This window comes from Zootoca vivipara, chromosome 3, assembly GCF_965207765.1.
Source record: "Zootoca vivipara chromosome 3, rZooViv2.hap1.1, whole genome shotgun sequence".
NCBI lineage: Eukaryota > Metazoa > Chordata > Lepidosauria > Squamata > Lacertidae > Zootoca > Zootoca vivipara.
In genome coordinates, this window is record NC_142586.1 from 11,397,009 (window position 1) to 11,403,850 (window position 6,842).

The window sequence follows — 6,842 nt, forward strand, 5'->3', positions numbered from 1 at the left end:
GTCTCCTCTCTTTTATTCTTAGATATGTTAATTTAATCACTTCCACCTTATGATAACCACATCTGATCTAAGAGAGAATAATTACATGACCACCTGAAAGCAATTTCTAACAAGAATTGCAGGTTCATAACTCTCCTTAATTTTGGAATAATTTTTAACTACCTTAGTGGCATGTTTAATGGATGACACAAGAGGTGACATGCTAAAATCACAAAGTTAGGAACTTGAAGATAATTTTATTGTCTTTCGTAAGCAACCTGGTTAACAAGAAACTCCTAACTCCACCCAGATGCATCAATTTCAGATCCACCTAGTGACAAAACTGTAAAACCACAATCTTCACTTTAGAAGATCTCCATGTTAAAAAAAAAAAGGTGGATGGAACAAACCATGACACACAGACAAACCATGGAAAGTATTATAAAATGGGACAGGAGAAATCCATTCTCTCCTACCAAACCTTACAAGGAAAATATCACTTTCAACTATAACTTAGTAAATGAAGCCCCCTGCCTTGTAGGTCTCCTGTCTCTATTGCTACTTGTGGAGAACTCCAAAGAGCACCAACATTAGTCCTGCTTACTGTCCATGCTACAGGAAGAAGGCCATTCTTTGGCATGTGGGAGAGATGACTAAACAAGGCACATGATGAGCATTAAGCAAGAAAACAAACGAACACATGGAAAAAATCTTTGTGTAATAAGCAATGATTCAACAACTCTGTAAAGCCTTCAGGTTCTCTACTATGATGGAAAACAGAACAATACTATCTGTGGGAGGTAGAAGTGATCTGGAAACAAAGCAATGTGTCACCTTGTTAATGTAGATTTTGTAAGGATTACATAGGTTTATGATGCATTGAAGGGGCAACTATAACAATGGTACCATATCAAAACTCTTTCCATTTGTGTGACCTTTTCCCATGCGAGGAGTTCATTCTCTTTTTGCACGTAAAAACATCTTCCAAAAAAGAGAAACATCTTAAATTAGTTGACCTATAACAATCTGACTTGAAGAAACAGCCTGTAGCAGGGAAGTGTTTACAAGTGACCTCTCAAAGCACGTTAACTTGTACCAAGAGAAGCTACATCACCTCAGACTGCCAAGACTTAAAGTCATCTTCGCACGATAATCTTAAGCAGTGGCGGTGGGCTTTAGCAAACCTGAGAACAGAAAGCCTCTCATGTTATAAACATATAGATATAATTATATCATGAGTACCGCTAAAGAAGGGATGGGGAACATGCAAGTCCTCTGTAGGCTGCTGAGACTCCTTTGAATAATTTCCAGTAATGAATCTGAATATTTTCTGTGCGTTCTTCTAGAAAGCTCAGAAAAGGAAGAAGCTAATTTAAATATGAGCAGAAGAGTGGGCAGAATATTTAGTCATGCTTTGTAGTTTTGGCTTTAGACCTCAGTTAAAATAGTGCCATAATCTGCAGAAGCATTAATTAATTTGTCACAAGCTTTCCAAGTAATCAGTCGTCAAGCTCAGTAGTTTTGCTTGGGAAGGTCTAGAACTACCAAGGTCCCGGTGATGCTATCACAAAGCAGAAACACTAACTTCATTGGACTGTACAATCAGCACCAAATTTGGTGGCGTATTGTGAATAGGCAGTCCAGAATAGCTGGTACAGAGCAAAAGATGTGTCACTCTCATGAACGTCTAATATCACATTTATTTATCATCACCTTTTTAGTTTTACCAAGTAATGCCAAAATTTGTTCTTGGGTCACCTACTAACTTAACATTGCTACATAGTTCTCAATCTCCCTTTTCACAGCAGCATTGCTCTGCTCTCTATATCATGGGTAGGCAATCTAGGGCCCGGGGGCTGGATCCAGCCCAACTGCCTTCTAAATCCAGCCCGCAGACTGTCTGGGAATCAACGTGTTTTTACATGAGTAGAATGTGTCCTTTTATTTATAATGCATCTCTGGGTTATTTGTGGGACATAGGAATTTGTTCACCCACCCACCCACCCAAATATATAGTCCAGCCCTCCACAAGATCTGAGGGACAGTGGACTGGCCCCCTGCTGGAAAAGTTTGCTGACCTCTGCTCTATATAGACACACCATGGATGCCTTATTTTCTTAGCTGGCATAAATTACAATTGCTCTTGAAAATTTCAGTGGCTCAATATGACTTGTATTTATTTATTTATTTTTTCTCAGCACTTATATGCCTAATGGTTGTAGAGAGAGAAAAAACCTCAAAGTGGTTCGCAAGGTAGATGTGTTTGGGTCAAAGAGATCAGATGAAATTTAAAGCACCCCCCCCACCCACCCACACACATACGCACACAACTCTGATGACACAAGAATCCCCACATTATAAGCAACAATATTTAGCCAGTTCTTGTATTGGCAACCAGATTGGTTTGGGCTTACCGGTATGTCGCAAAACATACCAAAACACCTCATCATTTCTCACTTTCAACCTTGTTTTTTTTCTGGGAGTGGGATCCGACCCATTGGAAAAGATGGTTCTGCCAGATATCACTAATACGATCATTACAATTTGCTTGACAGGAATATCAATCGTTGGCATGGTGGAAGGAAGAATGAACATGAATTTCCATTGCCTTCACTCTAGATAAACCACAGTGACTTCACTTCATTTCCACATCATCGTAACCCTCTCACACCCATCTGCTACCACCTGGAAGAGGTTACACACTTTGATAGTCACTCTGGAAATTTCCAAGCCACAAACTGCCATACAACCTGCTCAGACTGGCTTGTAAATAAAACCACAACCACAACACACACACACACACACACACACAGGATCTTCCAAGCACATTCCTTATGATGAGTGGGCAGTGGGCCAATGGTTGACCAACTTTGACAATTTAGTAGCAAACTTGATATGCTTGCCCTATTTGATTGTATGTCAATTTAATTTGAAACATAAAGATGTCAGACAAATCACAAGTTGTTGACATTTTGTAAGTCTTCTGTGATGGTATTGGGTACTAGAAAGAGAAAGCAACCTCACCTTGTAAGGATTTTAGGAAATTTTTGTTCTGTCTCCCAAAGATAATTGTTAAAAGCTTGAGACATTTTTTAAACATTTATGGTTGTCCCATTGTTATTAAAATAGTAATTTTTTTCACATCACTGCAAGCATGCAAACTACACACACACACACACACACACACAGAGAGAGAGAGAGAGAGAGAGAGAGAGAGAGAGAGAGAGAGAGAGAGACTTAAATTAAAAACAAAAAGGCATGTATTAACAAGATCCTAGTGGCCTAATGTGCTTTTTAGCTATATATTTTATTTCTAATTTTTAAAAAAAAACTTACAAAAGATTGAAATTAAAACAATGAACCAGATAAAACTTAGCAACATAGATTCCCGTGGTTTTATATTCAGCTGAAAGCTTATAAGTAAAAATCAGCAGAAAAGCGGTATCACACCAGGGCCGGGCATTGAAAGAACTTCATGGTTACTACATTGGAATACAGTGGTACCTCGGGTTACAAACGCTTCAGGTTAAAAATGCTTCAGGTTACAGACTCCGCTAACCCAGAAATAGTACCTCAGGTTAAGAACTTTGCTTCAGGATGAGAACAGAAATCGTGCGGCGGCGGCGCGGCGGCAGCAGGAGGCCCCATTAGCTAAAGTGGTGCTTCAGGTTACGAACAGTTTCAGGTTAAGAACGGTCCTCCGGAACGAATTAAGTTCTTAACCAGAGGTACCACTGTATTCGTATGAAAAGGTCTAGCAAAGCAGCACTTCTGGGAAGGGGGGGGAATACAAACAATATGAAAACACTAAGAGGCCAAGGTAAATGAGCTACTTTTGTTAGAACCTGGTATTACCTTATTTACTATACCAATAGAAGAAATATGGGAAGGACACCTTCGGTGGAGTGGGACTTAGTAGTAAAATAGACATCGTTTCTCCTTCTTATAATTTAATATGAATGTAACTGATACATTATTGAGAAAATTATTTGTATAGGTTTAATTTCTGTTTATGTATGTATTTCTATTAAACTTATTTATATAAAAAAAATCAACAACTGCATAGGCCTTTTTTAAAGTCTTCAAGAGATGGCTAAAAGTCAAAAGTGAGGACGTCACCAGACTCTCTGCAAACTGCAACACAGGGAACTGCTTTATACTGGTTCATTGAGCTCAATCTTGTGCACACTGTTTGGCAGCAGCTTGCTAGGTTTTAAGGCAGGGGTCTCTCCCAGCCTTAACTGGGGAAAACGCGGGTGGTGCTGTGGTCTAAACCACTGAGCCTCTTGGGCTTGCTGATCTGAAGGTTGGTGGTTCGAATCCTCATGACAGAGCGAGCTCCTGTTGCTCTGTTCCAGCTCCTGCCAACCTAGCAGTTCGAAAGCACACCAGTACAAGTAGATAAACAGGTACTCCTGTGGCGGGAAAGTAACCGGCATTTCTGTGCGCTCTGGCTTCCCTCACTGTGTCCCGTAGCACCAGAAGCAGTTTAGTCATGCTGGCCACATGGCCCGGAAAGCTGTCTGTGGTGACAATAGGGTGATGACTTCATTTTTTTCCCCTCAAAAATTATTTCCTGTAGCACACATGGATGAACTTTTGCCTATTAATGACTATTGTATGCCGTTTTGCCATTTCATAAAATTGTATTAACAATTCTATATATATTTCCTATTAAATTTGGACACAACATCACATTCCACAATGGGGAGTGTTCTTAGCAACAGAGGGTATACAAATGTCACACCTGCGCAAGGTAAAAGCCCCTTTTTGGGACCTCAAAACTCAGCCAGCAGACCCTGCCAGGCATGCTGGGGAAAGAACCTACAGGAGAGGTAGCAAAACATCGTCCTCTAGCGGCGTCTATACTGTTACTGCAGCTAAAAAAAGCTTCCTTGTGTGTTTGCTGACCCTATATAATGTTGTATATATGTGACTCTAAAGCTTGGGTTCAATTTTATATCTGCCTTACAGTGACTTCAAAAATGGTCAAAAAACTAATATATAAAATTTCTAAAATCATTTTGTGTGTGAGGTTTTTTTTATCAAATCTCTTTGAAAGTAAGATTTTATCTAATCTTTAATGAAAGCTCATCAAATTATGATACAGGGAAATGAGGTTGTAAAAAAGTCATCACCCTAGTGGACAAACGCCGGCTCCCTCAGCCTGAAAAGCGAGATGAGCGCCGCAATCCCATAGTCGCCTTTGACTGGATTTAACTGTCCAGGGGTCCTTTACCCTTTACCTTACCTGGAGATGCTGGGGATTGAAGCTGGGACCTTCTTCATGCAAAGCAGATGCTCTGTCACTAAGCTACGTCCATCCTTCCATAATCCTTCAAGCTCTTGAAACACTGAGCGACCGAAGCAATTCTTCAAAATTCATTCTTCTTTGAATTTTGTAATGAAGTTCTTTGGCAAAGTAATACATACAAATATGTATATATCAGGGTAAAGTATGCCAAGAATGGATCTATCATGTGAAAATAAAGCACAAAATGCATTGTATTAGGGGAAATTGCTTTACAAAAATGAGTCTATAGAGCAAAATTGCAAATTAGGAGAAATTTGCACTCAAAGGCTAATTAATTTTCATGAGAATTTACACACACACACACACACACACACACACACACACACAGAGAGAGAGAGAGAGAGAGAGAGAGAGAGAGATGTGGAAATGTGAAGAAATGAAGTGAAAATTGGAAAAATGAGAAAATGAGAGGGGTAGGAATAGACAGATTCGCTCACCCCTATTTACAGCACAAACCTAATCATGTACACTCAGAAGAAAGTCCCATTGAATTCAGTGGGACTTACTTCCACCTGGGTAATTAGGGTCACAGCTCTTCTGTATTAAATCACAGCTCTTCTAATACAGCTCTTGTAATACAATTGAGTTTTAAAATTCACTTTTAACAATCCTCTACATTAGGTCCTTGTACGTTACACAACCTGATTCCAATTTTGTATCATCTCTCAATAATTAATTTCATCGCTTGTTGATTCCAGTGCTTTTCAGCTCTTGCATTACAGCTGTACCAACTGGACCACCCTTTTCATTTGCAACACCAATACGACCTGGCCTACGAGATCATTTTCTTCCTATGAGATGCCTAATCCATAGCCTTGATAGGTTTTCACAGCCAAATTGTCTGTGAATTAGCCCAAGACATGAACTTGCTGGTTGGTTTCTTGCCCCAAGACATTAAACAAAGCATCAGTATAGTGATGAATCAGGACATCCAACAGACGCTGCCTAAACTCATCTATCATCTACACTGTCCTCCAAAGGCAGAGGCATCTGTAATACAAAGAGTTAAAACCACAAATGCATAGCTACTTCTGAGAGGTCCTGTTTTAATTATGGGTTCTATGGGAGACATATGTTTGAGGAGAAACTGAAGAGAATCAACCGGAAACCCATCAGATGGTTATTCGGCTTTTTGGTCACTGCTAACTAGTTCCAGATTACAATGAACCAAACAGCAGCCAAAGGCTACAGATCACATGGCTCGTCTCCAGAATCGTTTTTGGTAGGCATTGTTTATATCTTCCAATTTGAACTGAACTAGGCATCATGCAGCTTCTCAAGAAGAAAACAAATCTGCAGCAAGGCTGGGCCCTGGAGAACAGAGGCCCTGGCCTAAACCAGATAGGAACTTGGTCACTTTGGAGAAACAGTTCAGAAACACACAAAGACAAATATAGTCGTACCTCTACTTATGTATCCCTCTGGATACGGAATCTCCGGGTTACAGCCACGGCAAACCCGGAAGTGTATACTTCCGGGTTTCGCTGCGCACATGCACAGAAGCGCTCTGTGTGCCTTGCATATGCACAGAAGCACTCGATTGCATCGC

General features: G+C 40.1%; 1 long non-coding RNA gene across 1 annotated transcript in view; it reads right to left on the reverse strand.

Moving 5' to 3' along the window:
* The window catches only part of LOC148686162 (uncharacterized), a 345,039-nt gene extending 339,597 nt beyond the window's left edge, over positions 1-5,442 (reverse strand). Inside the window, exon 1 of the long non-coding RNA XR_015948848.1 lies at positions 5,231-5,442. This is a non-coding gene — a long non-coding RNA (uncharacterized LOC148686162). The remainder of the gene's footprint in view (positions 1-5,230) is intronic.
* Positions 5,443-6,842: the final 1,400 nt, after the last annotated feature.